This window comes from Rhipicephalus microplus, chromosome X (genome assembly GCF_043290135.1).
Source record: "Rhipicephalus microplus isolate Deutch F79 chromosome X, USDA_Rmic, whole genome shotgun sequence".
Lineage (NCBI taxonomy): Eukaryota > Metazoa > Arthropoda > Arachnida > Ixodida > Ixodidae > Rhipicephalus > Rhipicephalus microplus.
Window position 1 is genome coordinate 288661182 of NC_134710.1, and position 25726 is coordinate 288686907.

The following is a 25726-nucleotide window of genomic DNA, read 5'->3' on the forward strand; positions in this document are numbered from 1 at the left end:
TTGTCCTTACAAGTGCAAAAGAAAGCCAAGAAGAACAAACTAAGAAAAGCATTCTTGTTAACAAAGGGATGATATCAAAGCGACTATCTTGCTCATTATTTAATGCATAGACAACATTTCCAAAACTTCACGTTTCTGCCACACACAGAATAATTCCCCCTGTCACCCTACTGTATTATTTTCATCGTGGGGTTCCGGACCCTGATAGTATGGCATCAAAAATTCCCGCCCCCCCCCCCACCCCGTTCGCTCTTATCTTCTTTTTCTTAAGTGGTCGTCATTGCTATTGGCTCACTGGTAATCATAGTAACCTGCACCGAAACATAAACGGCAGCACAAATCATCATCTGCTCGCCCTGTTCCTCGAAAGCAACAAGAACGAAAATTAATGTTTACGGCACTATCACCGGAAGGTGTAGTCACACGAATATGAGGCATGGCTTCGCTCGCTCGGGAGTTCGGAATCGGGGCGAAAATACATATGACGTCGATTGTCAGGTAAAACAACGAAAGAAGAACTGGGTGTGCAATTTAGAATCTGCGAGGCACTCGGTCCAGAAAGGGCTCCCCAGCCAACCGTTGGGCGATTACAAGCCTCGTTTAGCTAGAGATCCCAGAGGTGGCCTCATTTAAAATGAGCCATCTTTCTTGGAAAGCAGAACACGCGCATGAATGTTGTCGATTCTGAATACTTACTCGCATAATTACCTCGGCCCCGACTCCTCCACGCTAATTAGCGCAGCTCTAACGCTTTCATGCATTGAAAACAGCCCTTACAGAGTGGTCAGGTAACTTTTCAGGCTTAAGACGCGTGCAAAGGTCCCGACATTTCTAAAGTACCGACTCGGAATAGCGGTGAGCGCGTGTGGTTGTAAACAAACTTTCGTCGGAGAGAGAGAGAGATAGAGAGGAAAGGCAGGGAGGTTAACCAAGCTTGGCTCCGTTGGCTACCCTACACTTGGAGTGGGGGAAAAGGAGAATAATAGAACGGAAAACAATACAATTCGTCGGAAGTTCCAAGAAAACTTGCGGGCTAGAGAATGTTTTCTCTATAGGAGCTTTTTGTGCAATTCATTTGCCGAAATAAATACTTGTAGCTCCGCACAATGCGATGGCTAGTGAGAAACGACCGCCACAACTCCAGTGAATGCTCTATGCGTTTATGAAACATAATCGATTTCTATACAGACTAATACCTTTAATTCAACAAAGAAAACGCAATAAAAAATGCATAATCGAGAACTAGTGGTCTTTTTAGGGGCAAATCACAAACTTGTGACGTCCCAAGGCGGTGATGACCAATATCGAGCCACGACATGTAGTATGCACGCACACACTTGAGCCGTCATATGGAGACAATGATAGATTGGGTACTTAACCTGTGTTATCTAGTTGCTTGTGTTCATGACGAGAATTCCAAGTACTCTGTCGTGTTTTTTTTTTATTCGTGCGTGTGTGTGTCTGTGTGATTTCTTTCATCTCTGCTCCACCTCGCGTTATCGATCACTGGCTAAACGTCCAAACAAAGCAAAGGAACGTCGAACATACCTGCATTTGGTACTCCGGCGAGACACAAGCAAAGTGAAAGCAGACTCACGCGCATGATCCAGCAGCGTCATAACGGCAAGCATCGTGGGGTCGAATCGTGGACACCGCGTCACTCGTGGCACCACCTTCGATCGGCCCTTCCTTCTGCACGCCGTATTGTATAACTTGCGAGGTGGTTTTGTGACATGGCCCGGTGAATATATCGAGCTGACTTTTGTTGTTGTTGTTGTTAAACATTGCGCGCTCGCTTTTCAGCCCAGCAGCTGTATCTGTAAACGATCACTGACACGGTGCCCCAATATGGGAGATAAACATACGAAGCGCTTTTGCACCGCGGGTATACAGCGTCACGACGCAAGCAGGGACGTGGATGGTTTGCTTCGTCGAGGTGAATATGGTATAGATTTCACCGCGGCCATCTTCGCGCATCTCTGAGCCAACTGGTTAAGAAAAACGCTGGAAGCTGACCACGTGACGAACCAGTCGAAACGGCGCCGATTATGCTACGCATGGATCTTGCAGCGTTAGGAGTTGACGATTTTTGCGAGCCATGGCATTGCATTTTCACGGTGTTAGTTCAGACCCACAATGACCTCGATTTTCTGGGCCAACGGTTGACCTGGACTACTGCGCATAATATATATATATATATATATATATATATATATATATATATATATATATATATATATATATATATATATATATATATATATATATATATATATATATATATATATATATATATATATATATATATATTAATCAGCTCTAACAGACAATAAGGAAAGTAAAGGGAAATTACTAGAGTGAATGGTAGTGTATATGTGAAGAAGAAAATGTGGGTAAAACGATAACTCACCGTGGGCAAGAACCAAACCTGCGACCTTCGAATAACGCGTTCTATGCTCTTTATACCAACTGAGCTACCACGGCGGCTACCTTCCCAGCCATTTTATAGGGTTTACATGTCAATTAAACGTGGAAGTGTCAGTCAGCGCCACCTGTAGCCATAGCGGCAAGTGTAGCACACTCTTTATGAGCCTGTTTGGCGTCACGTAGCACGTGAACTTATTACGAGCTGAAAGCTGACCAATGGTCCTTCGTATACAACCTAAAGGCGTCAAGCCTGCCAGTACGAGACCCTCGTTAACAATTTAAGAAAAGAAGCGTATACTTAAAGGCTCGTTGTAGCGTGTTTGACACAATATTAATGAGATTTAACAGACAATATTGCCGTGGAAAGTAGAGGGGAAGTTATTAGAGCGAATGCTAATGTATATGTGAAGAAAGATAAGTGGGTGAAAAGATAAGACCTCTGAGATTACTTTTGCAGCGAATCTCGGGGGTCACGTATAGAATGAAGCACGTGCATGGTTGAACCCTGTTCCACCAGGTGTCTCGACGATTCCAGCTGCTCTTAAGGAATTCGTCAGCTCTTTCATATAACTAATACAATTAATTTTCATTGTTTGTTTTTACAGTCCTATCCTGACGCTATCTGTGTACTACGTGCACAGTAGACAAGCCATAGAACCGAGCATTTTCGACCCTGTTTCCAACCGTCACCCACATTCAGAGTTTGCAGCAGAAAAAGTATTAAATTCAGGAGTGTCACTTGCCATAACTACGATATAATCATTAGGCATGTATAACGGGAAATTCTATTTTAGTTTGGACTACATGGCACTCTTCAACGCGTGATTAAACTCAATTGCGTAGAAAGGTGTTCTTATCGAATGCAAACTAAAAAAAAAGAAAGCTTTGTCTCGAAGCACTCAATGTTTTCTCTTGGATAAGCGTTCAGCCGTTTCAATAGAGTTTCTTGTTTTCAATAAAAATCCGCCGACTATATGCAGCTATACTTTTTAAGAATAGCTTCTTTTTTTTATTTATTGATCATAAAAGTATGGTCTGTGTGCCAATCTTGTTTGCTTTATTTCAACAAAGAAAAAGTTGGCGCATGAAGTCTGCAGTTTCATAACATGCTTAGAAAGAAAAACTTTCGACAGTCGTTAGTTCAAATATCAATTTACGCTCGAACTGCTTCAGCGTGGTTACCAAATCAAAGCGCTTCTTCGTTTTTAACGGTCCGATGCGTACTGCAGGCTTACGCAACTATAATCCTTAAAAACCACCCTGCTGATTATCAGAGTAAATTATGGCAGGTTGCCGGTGAATCGGATTGTTTTTGTTTCATTTCATTCCCGAATCTCAGCTCTAATGGTTTACCTCTGCGAAAAGAATAGGGCCTGAGTTACACAAAGTGTTATTTGGTAAGTGCTCTTTGCAGTCAACCGATCGTCTTCACTAACAAATATGTCCAGCATGAGACCTGGATGAAAAGTACATCTTGGGAACCAATATAGCGTGAGAACCTCTCGTGAAAGCGAGCCTACAGACTCTCTCAGTCGTTCTACACTCTCGAGTGCCGTGCTCGATTATGCACACGTGTCTGTATACGTTATATGCAGATAGAAATCTACCCGTTACCAAGAAAACCACTTTGACACTTGAAGAGCAGCGCAAGAAAACACAGACAAAGGAGGCACAAGTACACAGGACGAGTGTGTATAGGTTCACCTTGATTGTCTCCTTTCTTTGTGCTGCTCTTCAAAAGTATATATCAACCAACTCGGCCAAGCCAGTTTTTTTTTTCTTTTTTGTGAAAATACGACAACTGCAGCCATCGACATTATCCAAATTACAAGAACTATAACATTCAGCTGGTTATTTTTGAGAATGCTTTATGCGATCGTATGCACAGATGCCGATATCTCCGACTTCCTTAATTTTGATACATACACAGTCTCAACATCTTTTCAATAGCCCTCTATAAGGTTCAGCCGCAACGCTTTGACGCCACTCAAAGAGGTGATTTATTTAGATTCTTATACTATAGGTTTTTTGCCGTTTAGACGCTTTAAGTTTTCGAAGCGGTATTGATAACTCGTGAGTATTTAGTGTCGCAAAGCAACACCGAAAACACGTGGAACGCTCGGCGCTTAATTTTGACTTCGTTCACGAGGTTCTTTATTGGTCGCATATAGATTGAAGTTCCACGGGGGCCACGCACCTGCACTCCAAACTATCTAAATCTTTTCGAGAAATGAAGCTGAGAACTTCAGAGACGTCATGCCGCTGATCCACGGCGCTGACTCGGGAGACCACGCTGACGGAATAACGACCAAATAAGCGTCTTGGCCTCCGTTGTTGACGTCATTAAAAATTCGCCGCCTTTTTTCGACGCGCCTGTTTCGACCCGTCGTTACCTGTTGCGACCGAAAGAGCACGCGCCCCGACTCCTATTCGGTCTCGCGATATGTGAACCTATGGCGCAAAGGGTACCCCCCACGATTTTTTATGGTGAATGTGTTTAGTGTATAACGTGCGTGGTTGCGTTGATCAATCGGGCTTTTAATATTGATTTATATGTGGGGTTTAACGTCCCGAAACCACCATATCATTATGAGAGACGCCGTAGTGGAGGGCTCCGGAAGTTTCGAGCACCTGGGGTTCTTTAACGTGAACCTAAGTGGGATTTTAATATCGGATTCATTGTAGCGGACTCGTGCTGTAACCTAATACCTGCTCTCTTTTGGCAATAATAAACTACTTGGACGAACGTCGTCTATCCCCCACTCGTTCCTGTGAAAACAAATAGGCAGTTCAAGTAGAATTCAGCTCTTTAGGGCTGAATGTCGGTGTGCGATAGCGTGCTTATGTAATTGAGGTGTGGATACTGTTTTTACAGAAATATAATCAGAGAAGTTGCAACGCATATATATGCTACAGCCTGTGGTGCGAAGCTTTCGTGATTTGCTTATTACTTTATTCACAGCAAAATAACTGACCTCCGCCACCATATCACGGCGCCCATTTTTACAGGGCCCAACTGTGGGGCCCATTTGTAGTCACTACGGCTGCCCGGAATGGTCCCACATTTTCTGAAGCGTAATGGACGTCTCAGCGGCAGATGTATACGCGCCGTGCGTCGAGGGGATTCTCGGGCACTTGCGCTATCAAATTAAGTGGCATTTCTCTGCCTCGTATGTCCTGCAAACCTGCGACATCATGCGCACTGTGCAACTCTCGTGTAAGTGCAACACGGGCTGCGTTATCGTTTACATATTCCGCGGAGTGGGGAAAGCTCGCCCGTGATACTATAAAAAGAATGCCTGACCGGTGGCGAGGCTAAGCCTTCGATTGATATGTGGGGTTTGACGTCCCAAAACCACCATATGATTATGAGAGACGCCATAGTTGAGGGCGCCGGAAATTTCAACCACCTGGGGTTCTGTAACGTGGACCCAAATCTGAGCACACGGGCCTACAGCATTTCCGCCTCCATCGGAAATGCAGCCGCCACAGCCGGGATTCAATCCTGCGACCTGCGGGTCAGCAGCCGAGTATCTTAGCCACTAGACCACTGCGGCGGGGCGAGACTGATTTTTCAACTGTAAGAGAAGAAGCGCACCACTACAACCATTGGCACGACGTCACACTTGCTTCTCTCGTGCCTGGAAGGATGCCTGGAACGCGTGCCATGCCTCAACATCTCGCATTCTTCTCTAAAGATTGCCAGTGCTTTAAGGTTGTGCGCTAGATACACTGCTTTTGGGGTCGATTCATGATTTTTTTAATTTCATAGAAAAATAAAAAGCACGCAATCCAGTGGTACCATGCATTGGCGTAACCATGATGTGTGTTACAAAAATGTCATGACAACGAAATTCGATGAGAAAATCTGATGCTAAAGAAAACACTCTCCGATGACGGAAATCTGGGGAAAGGTTTTGTGAACACGCGAATGACGATGCTGAAATGCACGAATAGCGGGACGCTGGCACCGACAGGTGCAGGCGAATATCTTTAAGGGTTGTAGGAGTAGCCGCCCACCTCGTGCCCACCATCCTCGGCGCCACCTCTGTTTCTCCATTTTCCATCTGCGAGCCAAGTGAAAAAAAAACAAGCTTGCTGTGAGGTGGCAGGTCGGGACAGTTTCACCACCGTGCAATAGTGCAAGAACAGCTATATGAAGAGAGATATACATGAGGACAACCCTGTGTCCTTGTGATGTGTCCGTTCAACCTTGCGCTACTATTGCATTCATTTGCCATGACAGAAAAATGTCACTTTTTCCTTCGTTTGTACAGAGGTAACTCACATCTGGTACTTTTTTTTCGATTTTATCTTTATATTGTACATGCTAGTAGACACAATGCTCACGTCATACGCACTATAATAATTACCCGGTTTAACGTCCATTAACCTCCATGCTTTTCCTCTTTTATCTCTTTTTCTCTAGCTATCTCTCAATCACTCTCTCTATCTCTCTTCATTCTAAAGGCCAATAAATGTTTGCATAGCCTTTTAACGTCAACATGTTATTGTTACTCGATTCGAGTTATTCTTTTCTTTTTGTTGCGAAGGTTAGGGGAGAGAGGCAGGGTCCCTACAAAATGATTTCTCTGTCGGATACTTGGACAGGTGGCCTATTCCATGGTTTAATTAATCGCGGTTATTGCAATGCCTGCCATTTTTTGGTTGGTGAGCGGGACCAAGTTCTTCGACTCAGGTCCGCAGCATCGTGGTCTAGGCAACGCCACCCACTTAAGAATACGCTGCCAGTGGCTCTCCCTCAAAATAAGGTTTACTCCTTCCATTCTACACGATACACAGAGCTTTCGGAAGGGCAGAGAGCGAGCACATACACGGAGTGTCCTCTGCTCCCCGTCTACGCCTCTGATTGACGCACATCTATCCTCCACTTGACTTGACCTGAGAGAAGAGCCTCCTCGTGCACTCCTCTTTTCAATATGTTTACACGTTTCTCTCGTTGTTCAGCACATAACAGAATGTTCGATTCACTCAATGGTTGTGGCAGTCCAACCGCTAATATCTCGGTTGACGTCATTGATTGGGATTGTGATTGCGACACCCACAACTTTTCCCACAACTTTTCAATCTTTTACTCTGATTTGCCCTTCTTGTTTCATTCAGCTATCGCTTTGGTAATCATGTTAAAGAGACAGGGCACAACGGCGAAAAATAAAGTGCACCCGAACGCTTATCTGCCCATGCCCATGCAACAGAAGAACCTTCCAATCTGGCATGTGGTGGCCTCCGTGAGAGGTAACTATTGAGATTTCTTCTTTATTCGGGTTAATGGATGATTGGTTGTTTGCACGCCCTGTCCCTTCAACATGAATACCTACCGACTAGCTCAGCGCTCCACAAATCTACTGGTATTGCCGCCATCCTTATTAATATTAAAATCTGAGGTTTTATGTCCCAAAACAACGATACGATTATGAGGGACGCCGTAGGGAAGGGGTTCGAAAATGTCGACCACCTCGTGATCTTGACATGGCACAGTACATGGACCGGTACCGTATTGCCTCCATCGAAATGCGGCCGCCACGGCAGGAACCGAGTGCTGCCCCATATTGTTGATTCCATTCAAACAATCAATGAGGTGTACAAACATCGGGTATGGAATGAGCATTAACCATAGTAAAAAAATGCAACGTGTCCATGAACTCCTTTACCATTTACAGAAAAAGCAACACTAAAACTAATTTGTAGTAAGTTATGCTACTGAAAAACAAAAAAAGAGGGTCTCACCGAGATTCGAACTCGGATCGCTGGATTCAAAGTCCAGAGTGCTAACCGTTACACCATGAGACCCCACTCCTCCGACGCCGGGAATCGAACCCGGGCCTCCTGGGTGAAAGCCAGGTATCCTAGCCACTAGACCACGCCGGATATGAGTGGCTGGTGGACATACGGGCTACAAGTGAGGTCTTTGTACACGTAAAAAACTTCGTATCTCTCAGTGTCTCACACTGAGGAATAATAAACGAAGAAATAGCTTGAAAATAAGTAATATTTCGTAAAGTATATTATGCGAGAGGGAACAAAACTGGAAGGTGGCTTTCAAAGAGGAAGAAGAGGACCCACTTCGCTGGAATGCGTTTAGTTGTTTTTTATGGTGTTCCTAATCAATCTTGCTTGTTTGTTTTATTGTTCTCACGTTCAATTCCACTGCTTGCTGACCACCCAAACCTTTGCTTCGCCTAATAGGTGGTTTGTGATGTATACAGCACTCTTTGCGGCAGCCATAACATGTACTAATACGATCAGGACCTACGTGAACAATAAGAGTGAGGTAATTAACAACGGACCACATGCATTTCACAACGTCGTGTGGGATGATAGGCAAGGGGGGGGGGGTGAAGGATTTTCACAAATGCCAGTCGTGATTCGGCTGAGTCTCCAACGTAAGGAAGACGTTTAGGGACTTGATCGAGGCTGCCAAGTACGATAATTACATCACCAAATCACCAAGACATGAATAAGTATATTTCACATTCAATGCGAGCTGCATTCTATCTTGTAATAACATCATGGAGGTGCCTCAATTTTTTTCTATTTCTATTACTTTTACATTCATTTCTTATCACCAATGGAGTTTTTTATGCAATTTGAGCAATTTTATGTCAGCGGATGTCGCATCCATCGGTCGTTTTATATCTGAACAAATTTACACTGCAATTAGGGAAATCTTGCTAGAACAACCGAGTCACTATAACGTCGGCATTTCTGGCACAGCAATGAGTTCATATAAAATCGCGTTCACACAATGTGACGGACATTCTCTCAGAGATGTCTGTCACATTCAGAGATGCATGTGACGACATGCCTCTCTGATTTTCTAACGAGCGATGCGCCAGCATATTTCTAAGAAGGGGGTAGGGGAGGGGGCTGCTCTTGGTGGATGGGGGCAACGGGGGACAGTTGAAAAAATTTTCAGAGTTGGCTGTCTCTCCTCTTCTCTATACGCTCCCTCCTGATGCCACCCCGTTTACGCACATGTCACACTTTTCCACTCTTTTGCCTTCGCCACATATCTGTCGCTCTCGCCTCTCTGAACACACGCATCGTATGTACTTGGTGTAGAAGAAGCAGACACAGAGCCAGCACCATTGCGACGCGCTGGCTGCTCTGTTCTCTGACTTCTACATTCTCTTCTTCTTTACCTGCTTCTTCCATCGAGCTCCTCGCGCCCATAGCCCTGATGCCACTCCTGTTAGTCATCACATTAATTAATTTACATGTATAATTAAAATACCCTTCTCATTCGCGTAGCCACGGAAAGGAGGGGTGAGATTCAGCCCCCTTAACCGATTTTTTTTTCAATTTTGCGTTCGTTTAAATGCACGCACACATTGAAACGCACCCGGGAACGTGCATAACGTACAGTTAAACCTCCCCGCCCCCGAAAAAAAATAATCTGGCTATGCCACTGACCCCTTCATAAATGCGAAGACAACACCTGCTTACAACTGCCGATTGTCGCTTTAGTCTCGACTCGTGCAAGTTCAATCTTCTTCGTGTACTATTCGGACGCAGCGAACACTTGTTACACGATATGGCGTTACTGAGATAGCGGACTTTTGAACTCAGAAGCGCTGAACAAAGTTTAAAGGAATACAATGAAGAAGTCATTTTAAAACAAATGTTCTAGAATTCCATGGAATGCTACTATAATGCGGAATCGCGAAATGATATCTAGCTTTCATTACGTAGTGTACACATGTAAACGCGCACACATACGTGCGCACCCAGACGCAAAACTTGATATCTACGTCACCACTTCTCATCATCCAAAGGAAATATCCCTATCTATCTATCTATCTATCTATCTATCTATCTATCTATCTATCTATCTATCTATCTATCTATCTATCTATCTATCTATCTGTCTGTCTATCTATCTATCTATCTATCTATCTATCTCCATTCTCGCAATTAAAACACATTCACTCCTTTATACAACAATGGGAGCACTTCAGAACAACGAGTGATATGTAGCACAACGTCTTCTTCGGTGTACGCATCTCACTCGTCGGCTGTATGATCACGGTGCATGAGTTCGTTAACAAATCATAGAGCAACTCCTTCTCCGACTCCACAGGCTCTCTCTCTTGTCCTCCGTATATGGTGAGCCGAGAACAACTGAATCCCGCCATTCAATGCCCCTTCGATACTGTGCAATCTTTTTGCCTCGCCGCGAGGCTCTCCCATTGTTGCCGGCCGAGAGGGAGACGGCTGTGCTGCTCGTGTGTCGACGTGCATTGTCTGCCAAGGTGGCGTCGCCTCCACGGGGCAGTGAGGCCACTTCAATGTGAATGAGGATACGCCTTCCACAGTGAGAACCTCTCTGTAGTGAGCCTCCTAGGCGTCACCGCATAAATGAGACAAATCCGGAGCTTCACTTCTTTGCTATTCGTCGTCGTTACAACGCTGACCGAAAAGAAAGATAGCATAGTTCTACTAACTCTTGGAATGACAACTACGAGAAGAAAAAACAACGCAACTGTCTTTCATATGTTTTTGTTTTCATCTATTCGTTCACTGGCTTTCAACTTGTCAGATAAATAAAAGAGGGATGGAGGCAAGTACTATGAAATTGAAGCTTTTACTTTTTAAAGACACTAGTCTTTCATGGGGTACTTCGAAGCAAAAATTTTGGTCTGTCTGTACTTTTGTCTGTTTGTCTGCCGTAAGAATACCCCAAACAGCTCTAAACAGCACTCCAAACGGCCAACCTTAGCCGCAGCACCCAACAATATTGCTCAAGTTTTAGCGTTCGTGCTTGTGTGATTTTCAATAGAAAAGGAATTATTGCGCATATTTTAGAAACAATATCAACGTGCCAATATTCTGTATCTGTGTCTTCATACTAGAGAAGGCATACCTAAGTAATTCTAAGCGCCGTAACGTTTATCATGCTGCGCTGACAATGCAACGCTATGCTAAAAAAAAAAAGGCAAGTGTTTTAAACGCTTTGCTAAGACGACGCGGTGGTGGCCCCGGCCCGTCGATTTGTCTTCTACACCTTATCGCCTCCTAGACAGGTGCGCACGCGTTCCTTCATTTTTGAAGGTAACTGCCACACAGCGCTCATGTCTAACGTGCCTTGATGCGCTCGTCCGCCTTCGCTGCACGGATCGAGACTCTAACGCAATGCCTCCAGAATACAATTCACCGATTTTCTCGCGCAGAACATCAAATAAACATTTTGTCCACTCTCTCCGGACGCAATATTTTGACGACGTTTACAATGACACGGGGCCATTTTTTTCGGTATTGTGCAAAAAACAAAAAAGAGGGGGGTGGAATTCCACTTTCACTCTAGTTTCATGCTGACTTGTAATGTTTTTTTTATCCCATCTTGTCGTTTAGTGCTTGTCATTTAGTGTTTCTTTACTTTGTGTGTCTTATTTTGCGGCCAAAGCATGTCACTAAGCAAGTACCAACTAGGCCAACAATCAGTACTGTTACAAGACAATAAACTTCGACGAAAAATCGGCTGCGGCGTGCATTGCCATACGAGACCGGAGGAGCATTCGGAGTAGCGCAGACATTTTTTCTTTTCTTTTCGAGCCAACAATAAGCATGATTGTGGGGGAAAGAGTGATATAAAAACTTCAACAGTAATTATTCCAGGAGGTTTTTTAGGGGGGGGGGGGGGGGGGGGTAATATCTGCATCGATTACTTGCGATTGCTCTACTGGATACTTGCAAAGAATATGGCACGATTGGCTGTGGGTTCAGAAGTTCATTGTTCGTACTTCGTCTTCATTTAGAAATTCATGTTTAGTGCCCGTCTGTTAGAGCGCAGTGCGTATAAATAAACAGATCGAATAAAAAAGTGTTATGTGCTCTTATAGCTAACTCTTTATTAGTAGGAAAGCTAGGTGTTGGAAAGAGATCAGCGTTATTGAAAAGTCGAAAGCGCTTTTATTGAGCCGTCATGGGCAGTTACACTGCGTGCTCAAACAGCCCTTCTTCAGCCCCTATTCACAATCTACATCGAGTGAGCACATCTGTCGCGTTTCGTAGCATTCGTGGAGTAATAGAGTGGCACACATCTGCTACTTTATACTTCAGTCTTGCGGGCGTTGTCATCGCTTCGGTGTAGAAGTGGTTTTTATTATATCTCCATAGAAAGAAATCTTGCGGAGTGAAATCTGCATGGGGATCTTGCGGGCCACTGTACAGGTCTAAGACGGCCGATTCATTTCTTGGGAAATTCTGAATCGAGCCACGTTCGAGTCCGCGCACAGCTGTGCGGAGGAGCTCTGTCTTCCTGGAACCAGATATTCACAAGCTGTGCTAAAGGGAGGTTGCAGGTGAAGTCACTCAGTGGGCCATTTAGTATTTCGCTATGTAGCATTCTGCGGTGGGTGTTCCATCAAAAAAGACCAGGCCAATAATTTTGCCGTCGTAAATGCCACACCAAACACTGAAATACCACTGCACCTGGTGTTGTGACTGCGACAGCCAGTGTGGATGTGTGGCGCTCCAGTGAACATTGATTTGGGCATATCGCGAGAAGCGAACTTCATCGGAGCAGAATATGTTCTTCGGGAAGACAAGATTTCCTTCTTCTTGTATGGGTATCCAGTTGCCAAAGAAAAGACGGCTCTGCAAAGCTCTGTGTTTCAGCTGTTGATGCAGGTGAACATGGTATGGGTGATGTGCTCCGCTCTTGAGTACGCGCCAAACACTACTGCTGGAAACGCTGGTCTCAGCATTCACGTCGCGCATGCTTGCGTGGGGATGGGCTGCCATGTAAGCACGAATATCGGTATTAAGAGACTCAGTCACGCCTTTTGTGTGCTGACGCAGCTTTTTGAACGTGCCTGTCTCCTTGAGCGTTTCGTAATTTCGCGCCAATGACGATCTATTTAACCGAATGTCTTGGTGCCAACTGCGAAATAATCTTGCCACCTCTCTCCTGTTTCCTTTCGTTCGACCGAGGGTAAGAACCATATTCGCACGTTCTTCATTAGTGAAACACATCATTACAGACTAAGACTTTCCCTTGTCGAAGCGCGTCCAAAAAAACTGCGCACCACATACTTCAATCGTGCTTTTGAAATCTTTCCTTTATCAAAATAGCACCCTGTCTCCCACCATCATGTTTATCGTTGGCCTGAAAAGAAAAAAAAAACGTCTGCGCTGCACTGAATGCTGCCTGTAGCCTCATATTTCAATGCACGTGGCAGCCGCTTTTTCGTCGAAGTTTATTGTCTTCGTTTTTTTTTTCGCCTCCTCCCTCTTTTTTAATAGTGAAATCCAAGCATCGCTTAACGTCCATCGTAGTCACCGATAGCCTATTCAAGTGGCCTTCATGCGTGAGAAGCATCCGGTAATTCGTTCAACTTACATTTCAAGGCACTTAAAGTGCCGTGCAATAGGTGACGATCACGTGGTATTGTTTTTTTTTAATTTCGCGCACTTTAAACAAATCCTCGAAAAAAATTAACCGGCCTTGTTATTATACCGTAAATTGAAAATGATATTTCTGGATAAGAGCTACAAGTCTTGTACTGATTTTTTTTCTGTAGAGTCAGTATTTAAAAATTTTATTAGGCAATCTTTGTTATTTACTGTGCTGGGCGGATCAAAAATATTCTGACGTTCTACATGCAGCTAAGAACAATACTGCCCTAACTAGAGACGCGTAGCACTCATTTTTATTTTTTTATTGCTTGGTTGCTTGGTGCTTTTTATATGAAACACCCTGTATATTCTGCGGAGGTTTTCAATAAAACGCCAATTGTTAGTGTCAGCATTGTCCTCCTCTTTCTTTCCTTCGTGTGTACGTTTAAATGTGGCTGCAACCACTCGACAATAATTGCCAACGGATGTTTTTATTTCAACAGTTTGGCCAGAGGCTGACCTTCATGAGGAATATATATATATATATATATATATATATATATATATATATATATATATATATATATATATATATATATATATATATATATATATATATATATATATATATATATATATATACATAAAAGTAGATTCTTTGTGAGGAGTCACAAAGTGGTTTATTTTAGCCAGACTCTGGCTGAAACGTCGAAATAAACCACTTTGTGACTGCTCACGGAGGATCTACTTGACTACTTGCAACGCTACGGCCGTTCCACCACAATGCCTGCCTATATATATATATATATATATATATATATATATATATATATATATATATATATATATATATATATATATATATATATATATATATATATAAGGCAGCGGTGGCCTTTCCACCTCGAAGGCGGATGCAACCGTACAAGCCTGCACCAATGTGCGCCCACTCTAGACGGTCGTCATGAGCCGGATGGGATGGTTGGTAACCCTGCCGACGTGGATGAGTAAATGTTTCAGGCCATCGGCTGCGGCGCCTCGCTATTCTGGACGGGTTCGCTCTTGCCTTCCTAAGTGCCAGAAAACTATATGATGCACGGCGGATGCCTTCAAGGCACCGACAAAAGTTTAAAAATTATTCTAGTGAGTGTGCCCTGAACCATTGAATTCAATGCATCTGTCTTATCTTTCTCTTTTTCCTCCATGCAGAAGGCCTATGAGTGTGTGTGAAGAGGAGGATTTGGTCTTCCCTCGTCCGCCTTCATAACTGTGAGTTCTTGCTTGATCACATCACTGATGTCAAAAGTGTGCAATGTACATTATCATTAGTCTATAGAGGAAAATTCTTGCGCGCATATGAAGGGAGCATCCTACATGACAGCTGGTCCGAAAAACCCCTTTGTAAACGCCATGGCATTGTGCCGGGTACTTGAATGCAGAGCGGCCGTGAAACCACGCCTTAAAATCTAATCCCACGCGTCACGAACGTACACACTTGATGGGTTCTTGCTGCCTAATGTTATGCACCAGCAATATGTGGGACCTAGAGCGCGAACCTTTCCACGGCTGGTTCCTTACGACCGAAATCGGGCAGGCGTTTTGCATTTCGACTTGACTGTGCGGTCTTTTGACTGAAATAGAGTGTGAAAATGAGGGAGGGGGCTCGTGTGGTTGCCCGCAATCTGCGCCGTCCAGTGCGACGGCCACAACCGAACCGCGAGAATCCGGCGGCGCGCGCCCTTCAACCTTTTACGGCGAAGCCCGCCACGCGGATATCGCGGAGTGCGCGAGTGTATGTCGTATACGTACGCCGAGAATTCAATCGACGATGGCGCTGTCCTTCGTGCACGTCGTGGTGGCATGAAAATCCGCCAGCCTGCACGGCGCGCCGTATATCGGTGCCGGCTGGCCGCTATGCATAATCACGCTATTAGGCCACCCGCCCATCGCTGCTGCGCGCCCTCATCTTGCGCGGCTCTCGCGAGATGGCATAGCCGGCGCCGCATTAACAAACGCTCGTGGTGGCGTGCGAGCTCTTAATTATCAGTCCCGCAATCGTCAGTTAACGAAGCCTGCGCGGCCACTATTTCAGGAAAATTTTGGTGGCCGAATGCATCAACGCCCTGCAGCGAAGCGGCTGCTCGCTCGCTCGAGCCCAGCAAGACGCAGAGCCGGCCCAGACCGCCGGCCGCGCGGCATGCGAGCTCGTGGCGAGCTCGAGGGTTCGCGCGTGGGACCGAAATTAAGCGACTTATCGCGGCGGTGGTGCGCGTGGCCTCCCTCCTGCACTGCATGAGAGCCACGGACGCGTGGCCCAACACTCTGATTCTGCACGCGTTCCTCAGGTCGACCACTGTGCTATAAAGGCGAAAGGGGTGCGCATCAACATGTGATGCGGCGTGCTTGGTACAGAGAAAACAGTGCTCTGTGTGTCTGCAATAATATATAGACATCATGTCCGTTTTCGTTGGCACATTTCTGCGTGAAGTGCAGTTTGAAACCTAGACTGCCATACTTTCTCTAACTGTAGCAAACGCGTTAACCGACCACCCGACTACAGCACTATAAAGTTAGTAGGATGCCTTATATAATCTAGCCACATAATGTTTGCTGTTCTATTGTATTGCGTGAGTCAATTATTTATGCTATATCTACATATAGGTTATGTTAGCATGGCAGGTCATTCATTACAAAACTACTACTTCGTTGTCTCAACTTAATTATTGTTTTCAGCAATGTCACGATAGACCTGTCCCTGTTTGTAAACAGTGTGACGTCACTGCGGGCACCCCTCCCACCGTACCCTCTCGCGGAGCAGCTGTTGGTTGGCAAAAAATCTTCGCCGGTGGCATCTTTCTGCATAGCACAGCTGCCTGTCTGAATTCCTTCGGCAGAAATATCTACGTTGCTATGTTCTAAAGTCACAGCTTTTGAAAGAAGGGGGTTGCTGAAGTGCAGAAATCTGCTCGTCGTAGTTCGATGGATTGAGAAACTTTATTAAAAGTGCCGAAAGACGCGACTAGGACGAAGTGGGTTTCACCCACGTAGATGGCAGTCATAAAAAAATCTAATCTTTTTCGAAAGCAAACATTTTGAATCTACACGGTGACTAGTAGTTTGAGAAATATTTGCATGGCAACGATGTAAACTTATTCAATTTCCATCGTGGCATTTTCAATGCAGCTTTAAACGAGGTACAGCATTGGCAGTAGCATGGTTTTGAGCTGCTGTGTGCGACGTCACACATAAGATTCAACTCATTGCGCAAAATTCTCATCGGAAATGAATAAAAAAAAGATCAAACACTTCTTACCATGCTTTAGGCTGAGGTTAACATATCCTCGTGAAAATTAAAGAGAAATCCGGCTGCTGCGTTTAATTCTCAATAACCCAGTGAAAATTGATGTAATGTAAAACCCGACAACTTAATCATATATAATATTATCTGGCACAGTTACCTTGCTGCATTTGACACCTATAACGTGTTTTCGTACCTATATTAACTTTTAGGCCTGATACAGAAACTTCTAATGTGCATTATCATTTCATAAAGATCGAGCCGTAAAAATACAAAGTATATAAAAAACGAAAATCTCAGCTGTTCCCATTAACAGGTATCAGGTATTCATATTACGAATTATAGCCGTAGTGAAGCGTGTATATGCAGATTCGGCAACGCGACAACATGCGTATAGCTCATGCGTAGTCGTATAATTCCCCCGGAGATGATGCACTTTTATTTTTCTGCACGCCGCGCATACGCTGAGATGTACCCACTCACAGATGATCACGTCAAATGTATTTTTACGTTGACTAAAATGTCAGACCGTAAAGTTCCATCGACAACCGGTTAATACAACTGGCCCAGAACGAATACCAGTGTTTTCGCAAACAAAACGCACCGCGTTATTCCCACTGCACACACCACGCACAATATTCCCAGTTTCACCGTCCGTAAGGATGAAGCAATATTGTCGATGCCTTTCAACGTACACTACACGCCATGGTAAACACTCCACATTTTCGAAGACGATACCGCTGTCCCTCGCACAGGCCGCCCCGTGTGTTCACTTCTCCGAGATAAACAGCCAGCCAGCGTGGCAAATATTTCATCACGCACTTTACCACACACCTAGATGTTTTCTGACACATACCACAGCTAATTTTGCCACTGTGAGATGAAGATTAAGCTTTCAAAAAGACAAAAAAAACTTGCGCCAAGCGCAGAGCGACTGCCCCCCACTCAGCCACAGGCGGGAGTGTTTTGCCAACCGCCGCCTTGCACATGCACCAGTGACGTCACGCTGTGACGTACCCCGGTAGAGATCTATTCTTGAAGCAACATCAGTGAGCGACCGCATGTGAAACCCTGCACTACGTGTGGTGTTGGTGTATCATGCCCACCTTCTTCTCCCTATTTTTCTCTCTGTTTTGCTCCCCCATTTCTATCTCGCCATATGTGGTTGCAAAGAGGACATAGTTAACCTCTCTACTTTTTTATATTTCTTCTCTTTCTCTCTATTTCTCTTTTTCTCTCTCGTGATGTCCGATTGAAATCAACGAAGCCTAGTTACCACCATTGCCTCGAATCACCTCCGTGAGCAAAATTTGGGGAAACTAGATATATTTTATGTTCTCTTTAAACATGCGTGTGGCGCCATATCTCGGCGACGTCAGCGGCGTCTTGATGTAGCTGAAAGGGAAAGAGACAAAAAAATTAGGTCTCATGAAAAAGGAGCCATCAAAATCAACTCCCGACTCTATACTACAGAGACCCATCATAAAATTATGGTACAATTCTACTTGTGCGGCAAAAAGCGCGTCGCTTCGTGAAACACTCAATATTGTTACGTAGCAATAACACTTAGTCAGTCGTAAGTCACAGTACAGCTCATGCCCGAACGTCAACTTCTTCAACTCCCTTCTCAAAGCCTTCTTGGATCTGTCCCACTATATACACTGACAATGTTAGTGAAAACCACGCAGCACAACCCCCCGTGGTAAAAGTGCCGACCCATTGAGTCTATGGGGCCACAGTTCAAGGAGGATGGAAGTGCTTAAGCCTTGATACGTGGACGACGTCACGAGGTGATAGAGGCGACGAATTTATGATATTATCCAGGACAATGTCATACGTAACGTCTGTTACTTGTCGAAGCGCGTGGTTTAGGCTCGCAAAACACGAAAGGAGCTTTTCAGAAAGGCCTACACGTCGCGTTGGGGACCAGAGAAGAACGAGGGTACCCGCTGGAAATCGTTCTTCACGATGTCGCTCGTCGTAACAGTACTTCTGCGTTTGTTGAGAAGCCTTCAGTTTGTTGCTGGCAAGCTAACGGGTGTGGTCAGCGTGAGCAATAGCATAGAGAGCGTATTCGGTAGTTGACTCTGCAGAAGTCACAAGATACGTATGCAGTGGCAACGTTGGTTCGCGCCCAAACAAAAGATAAAACGGTGAGTAGCCAGCAGTGTCACGGCGGGAGGAGTTGTACGTGAACATCACGTATGGCAGTGCAACGTCCCAGTCACGGTGGTCGGTCGACACGTATTTGTAAAGCATGTTTGTCAGTCCCATTTAAACGCTCTGTAAACCCGTTTTTCTTGGGGGGGGGGGGGTAATACCAGGTCGTGGGCTTATGCTGGGTGGAGAAGGAATGCAGGATACCTTATCATCAATCACTTGAGTAAGGAAGGTATGGCCTCGGTCTGTCAGCAGTTGGCCTGGGGCACCTTGCACTACAATAAGGTCTTGAAGTAAAAAATCAGTGACGTCCATAGCGCACCTGGTTGGCTGACTGCGTAGCGGGTCGCGTAATCGTTAGCAACAGTGACCCACTTGCTGCCCGAAGAAAACGTTAGACAGGGACCAAGAAGATCCAAACCGACTAAAAAGAAAAGTGCCGGTGCAATGTCGATAGGCTGTTAGGCTGAAGATAATCGGCAGGACGTCCTGATGGCTTTTTGCGGCGCTGACAAACTTCGCAGGCGTTGACAAACGCCGCACAGAGTGAGCAAGGCCAGGCCAGTAAAAACAGCGGCGCACATGATCATACATGCAAGATACGCCAAGGTGACCAGCGGTTTTTGCGTCATGAAGTTCGCGGAGTAATGTGGCGCGCAGGTGCGTAGGCACGTCCAGCAGTAAATCCAAAACGGGGGGTGACAAGTTGTGCTGATATAAGGTGTTATTTCTTAAGGCAAACATGCGTACAGAGGCGACATGTGGGGAGCATTGTATCCATTGTATAATTTGGCTTATAGGTGCGGATCTCGACGCTGCTCGTTGCCTAGTGGAAGCGGACGGCAAAGGCAAAATACGCAGTCGATAGAGTCAGTGCTTGTAGAGTCCCCTGTCCACCACAGGGTAGCGTGATAAGCAATCCGCATCTTGGTGCAGTCTTCCGCTCGTGTACACTACCGCGAGTTCTCAGCGAGCGAGACGACCTGGAGGTTCTTTCGAGGAGGCTAGCCAATGAAGAGCATGATGGCCGTTGAGCACTGTAAAAGGTCCGCCGTTATGTAAAGGTGAAATTTCGCAACTGCCTACACCAGAGTGAGGTAGTCGCGCTCCTTGATTGAATAATTGCGTTCCGAGGAAGACATCAGCCTACTGGCATAAGCGATTACGTGATTCTACCCCAATTGTCGCTGTGAGCACAGTGCCGATTCCATGACCGCTAGCGTCAGTGCGAACTTCTGTTGGTGCTGAAGGGTCGAAGTGGGCTAGGACAGGGAACGACGTGAGCAGAGTGGCGAGCTTGGAGGAAGCTGCTGCTTGGGAAGGACACCAGCAAAATGGTGTCTTGTTTGAGCAGACCCGTGAGAGGTCTAGCAATTTCGGTGAAGTCTTCGACAACCCGCTGAAAGTAGCAGCACAGCCCCACGAAGCTGCGAACGTCCTTGGTGGTTGTCGGCGCAGCGAAGTCCTTCACGGCTCGAATCTTTCCTGGACCAGGCTGTACGCCGGAAGCATCAATAATATGCCTAAGGATTGTAATGTGGCGGCGCCTGAACCGGCATTTGGACGAATTCAGCTGAAGTTCGGCAAGACGGAGGACGTCAAGAATATCCGTGAGCCTCTCAAGGTGAGTTTCAAATGATGGCGAAAATACAATGGCGTCGTCTAAATAACATAGACACGTCGACCACTTGAATTCGTGAAGCAAGGAGTTCATCATTTGTTCGAAAGTGGCTAGAGCATGACAGAGGCCTAAAGGCATGACCTCAAACTCGTAGAGGCTATCAGGTGCTACAAAGGCCCATGTGGTCCACAGCGATCGGCCAATATCCGGAATGACGGTCAATGAAAGAGACGTGCGCAGTACCATGCAGGTAATCAAGGGCGTCATCAATTCGCGGTAGAGGGCAGGTCTCTTTCCTTGTGATGTTATTCAGTTGGCGTAAGTCCACACAAAAATGCCCCTATCCATCCTTCCATTCAAATATTACTACCTGAAACGCCCAGGGACTGAAGGATGTCTTCATAATGTCTTTCGCGAGCATCTTGTTTACTTCCTGCTGAATGACGCCCCGCTCGAGGCATACACCCAGTAGAAGCGGCGGTGAACAGGGTTGGCATCACCAATGAGTATGCCATGCTGGACGACGGACGTTTGGCCTAAGGGATGACCAAAATCTAAAATGCCCTGGTATGACCCTAGTACACACGGGAGGAATTCAACATGTTCATGTGGAAGGACAGCAGCGATCATGTTTAAAGTTGACGGCTGCCACAATTTGTTTTCAGTGCGTGCTGCGTAGGAACAACTGCATCCAGAGTGAAAGCTTCGACCTGTAAATCCTGCAGCAAAAAAAGGTGAGCTGCGAATATGCCTTGTGGGAGCATTTAACCTGTGGCGCTGAAATTGACAACAGGTAGCCAAGTTCTATTTGCTATGATGCTGAGAACCATGTAGGAAACAGAAACACAATGCTTGAGCAGCAATTCGGGAAAGGGGGCAGCATAGTATTCCCCATCGGGCACAGCTGATGAGCATAGCATGTCGACATACGCAACAGTTTTCGGGACTAGATTAACAATGTCGCTGCAATTTAATTGGCCTGAAGATTGGCAAGGAGGGTCATTGTGTTGTGGCAGTTCAAGGCGGAGCACACCAGTGGAGCAGTCAATAAGCGCAGAGTTTGCAGCTAGAAATTCTAGTTCAAGTATTAGATCGTGAGAGATGTGGTAAAGAGGGCGACCACTTGATGACCTGCAACGGTAAGTTGTGCAGTACACATTCCTACAACAAGAACTGTGCCTCCATCAGCGACTTGAACCACACCGTTCAAGGTTGGCGCAAGGATTGTTGCGATGTATACGCAAAGACAAAAGAGAATTTACGGGTAAAGTCCACCATGCAGCTTTACCCTATAAGCTGCACAGCCTAGTTTTCCGGGGACATCCAGTTTTTAAACGATGGCGAGGGTGAGAGGCGACGTGTGGTGGAACGATATCGACGGATTGGAGGCGCCGATGACGGGAACGCGCGGCTGTAGTCCTCAGGAGTGGTGAATGCTGAAGGCTCATTGCGGAAACGATAACGGCGATGCATTGGGTGGCAGGGAGCGTTATAATAGGAATATGTGCTCGAAGATGTAGAAGATATCTGGATGTGACAGTAAAGAGCAAGCAATGTGGCCTGCACGAACACAGCGGAAGCAGATAGGCTGATTATCTGCTGTTCGCCATTGAGATGGGTTCCAGGAACGAGAGGGGTATTGACTACAGCGTGTTGGCTCTTCAGAGGCTACAGAGGCATCATTATTGTTAATTGCGCAAACGAAGAACAACGGACACATATTAGCGAATTTCTGGCAACCGACGGCCTCAAGCTAGGAGACAGCGGGCACCGTTGGTTCAGTCAAAGTTGGTTTGTTAACAGACGGGCACATGGCCTCAAGTTCGCGTCCCCGCCGTGATGGTCTAGTACTCGGCTGCTGACCCGCAGATCAAGGGATCGAATTCTGGCTGCGGCGGGATTGGTCTAAATTTCTGGAGCCCCCCACTACGGCATACCTCATAATCATATGGTGATTTTGGGACGTTAAACCTCACATATCTCCTTATCATTGAGTTCGCGTTGGACGACATGTGTCACATCTTTAGGTATGGATGGCTGACCAAGGATTCCTTCGCAAGATGAAGTAGCAGCGCTATTAGGCAGCTGATAGAACTGATGAAGAATGCGTCGACTCTGCGCTTGCTCGATGCGGCGACACTCTTTAGTCACGGTGTCGATGGTGAATACGTTGGTAAAAACGAGAAGGTTGAATGCATCGTCAGCGATACCCTTTAAAATGGGCGAGAACTTGCCAGCCTCAGGCATGTTGGGGTGGTCTCCTGGCACAAGGCTAGCACGTCTTCAATGTATGTCAAGCAAGGTTCGGTTGACGTCTGAGTGCGTACGGTCAATTGTTTCCGAGAAGTAAACTGTTGTCCATATAAGTTGCCAAAAAGATCATGGAGCTTCTGTTTGAACATGTCCCAGCTCGTAACCTCGTGTTCGTGCATCTCAAACCAGACATGAGGGGTTTCGTCGAGGTATAGAAAGTGACATTTGCCAACATGACGGTTGGGTTCCCGTCATATTGCTTGCTTACGCCCTCGTAAGTGCTGAGGCACTTATCCACATCGATGTTGTTCCCCCGAAAAGGTACCGGGATCATGGGTTTGCTAGATGGCGACGTACCGAGTGGTTGTCGGTGATGGTGCTGACGAAGTTGGCGAAGATACGTCTTCATCTGGGGCCATAGTGTAATATACTGCAGGAGGCGTCCACTGTGGAGCTCCGTCGTCAAAAGAGTACCCCGCAGCTCCACCAAAAATGTTACGTGGCAATAATACTAAGTTGGTAACAATAATTACCACGTAAATATTGTCACGTAACATAAAAATATTGCCACCTACCAATATTTACAATGCGACCACGTGTGAATTGAAGGCGGTGGTAAAGTATTCTGGCTCCTAGTGCTGTGGTAGGACCCCTACGTTTCCTCCTGTTTATTATTATAGTGCTGATGAGATTCCTGTTAAAATGGAAGTTCACAATGATGAATGCGTCATTTATAAAAAATGTGCTCTCTCTGATTAACACATGTTCAATAATGCTCTACAAAAAGTGTCCGCTGTGTGACCAATGCCAAATGGTCATTAGCTTTGAAAGAACTGTGTTTCTGTTAATCACTACAATACAAAAAAGCAATTACATTTTGTTACGACTGCACTAACCGTGCACTGCAAGCTTTCTGAAGCCACACATTTCAAATATATTCAGTTATGAATCACAAATGGCCTGAACAGGACCAAAAGCATTCCTACTATCACAGCAATCCAAAAAAATTTTTCCTCAAAACGGCTTTGAAACTTTCAACCACCTAAATCTGTCTTCGCTCGCATATAAATATATCATTCTACCGACTTTAGATTACGCCTCAGTTATCTTAAAGCCTTTTATTAAAATCAATATAAATATTAAGTAGAGTGCAGAAAAGTTCATTCGCTGAATTTACAATAGCTCTTGACGCATCTCAATCAGAAAAGTTACAGCACAAACTAACCTGTCAACACTAACCTATAATAGCCCCTTAAACAGACAAAAAAATTCATATCAGATCATTAAGGGTTGCTGCAAGATAAACCTTGCAGAAAGTATCGCATTTTCATTCCGATTCACTGCACAACAAATGTATGAGCTCACAATAGCGTCCCATGTAACTCTTACTAATTAACTGTTTTGAAGAGACCCTGAAACACTTTTTCAAGTAACCCTGGAATGAATTCACTGGATGAGCTTATTGCCTCACGAATTCCACGCCGCAAAAACTTTAAGAATCCGTCCAGTGCTAGTGGAGTTACAAAGGTTTGTCTCATGCTGAAATTGCATTCTCTCTTCTCTCGTCCCAACGAAAGCGCTGGAAGCTAAGCAGTGAGGAATGGCAGGGCCACAGAAAAACGTCACGCACGCCTCGTGACCTCGAGCACTTTTTTTTTTCTTTTCTTTCTTCGAATGAGCGTTTTTTTTTTTCAGTGCGATCGCGCACGCACGCGTAGATCACCCTAGTAGCGGCCTCCCGCGGCAATCTCTGTAACGAGTGAGGGCGCCACGTTCAAATCAGCCAATGGCTGATATATGGGCTTGCTACGTGCGAATTTTGGATATACTGCGTGACTTGTCGAGAGAAGAGGAAGCAATTTTCAGCTGACTTTGATAATTTATTGTGAATTCCAGGCCACGTGCTGCACTATAATATTTGGCTCACGTATTGTCGGGAGCCTCTACTACCAATCGGTAGCATGTTCTGACCATGCTCAAAAAGTGTTGCAGGGTGACTTTATATATTCATTCCTTCTGCGAAATACAAATGAGTGTACAGGGCTATAGCGAAAAACGCCCTAGTTTTGCTGCTATGTTTAGCTTTATCTTCTTCCGAACTCTGCACAAGTGCGTAAATTTACACATCTGTACTTTGTTTTGTAAGTTTTGCACTACGTAATAATACGTGCTTCGCTTTTTCTTTCAGTCGTTTTGAGAATACTTTTTGTTGTGTTTTTCATACACTGTCTTTCTTCATTTGTTTGGTTTTATGTTCTTGCTACCTTGCAACCACACTCTGCGAAAATCCCTAAAAGAATTACCACATTTCTAAGTAAGTTAATACTTGGGGTTTTACATGCCAAAACCACTATATGATTATAAGGCACGTTGAAATGTAGGGCTCTGGAAACATCGTCGATCTGGTGTTTTTTAACGTACACTGATACCACACATTACACGGGCCTCTCACATTTCACCTTTATCAAAATGCCACCACCGTGCAGTGATCGAACCCGCGACCTTCGGGTTTGCAGCCAAGCACCGTAAACCGCTACAACACCACGGCGGACAAGTATTCTGGGCAACCACGTTTTTTATAGCGTGATACTGCAATGTTACCAGAATAT

At 45.3% G+C, this 25726-nt stretch overlaps 1 protein-coding gene and 2 non-coding genes across 3 annotated transcripts in view; 1 reads left to right on the forward strand and 2 right to left on the reverse strand.

Annotated features, from left to right (window-relative positions):
• The window catches only part of LOC119161429 (glucose transporter type 1), a 284322-nt gene that overhangs the window by 152775 nt on the left and 105821 nt on the right, over positions 1-25726 (forward strand). Inside the window, exon 2 of the mRNA XM_075879298.1 lies at positions 14995-15054. The gene's annotated coding sequence lies outside the window, so the exon portion shown is untranslated. The remainder of the gene's footprint in view (positions 1-14994; positions 15055-25726) is intronic.
• TRNAQ-UUG (transfer RNA glutamine (anticodon UUG)) lies at positions 8167-8238 on the reverse strand. Its single transcript has one exon. It is a non-coding gene; the product is annotated as a tRNA-Gln (tRNA).
• Positions 8245-8316, reverse strand: TRNAE-UUC (transfer RNA glutamic acid (anticodon UUC)). Its single transcript has one exon. It is a non-coding gene; the product is annotated as a tRNA-Glu (tRNA).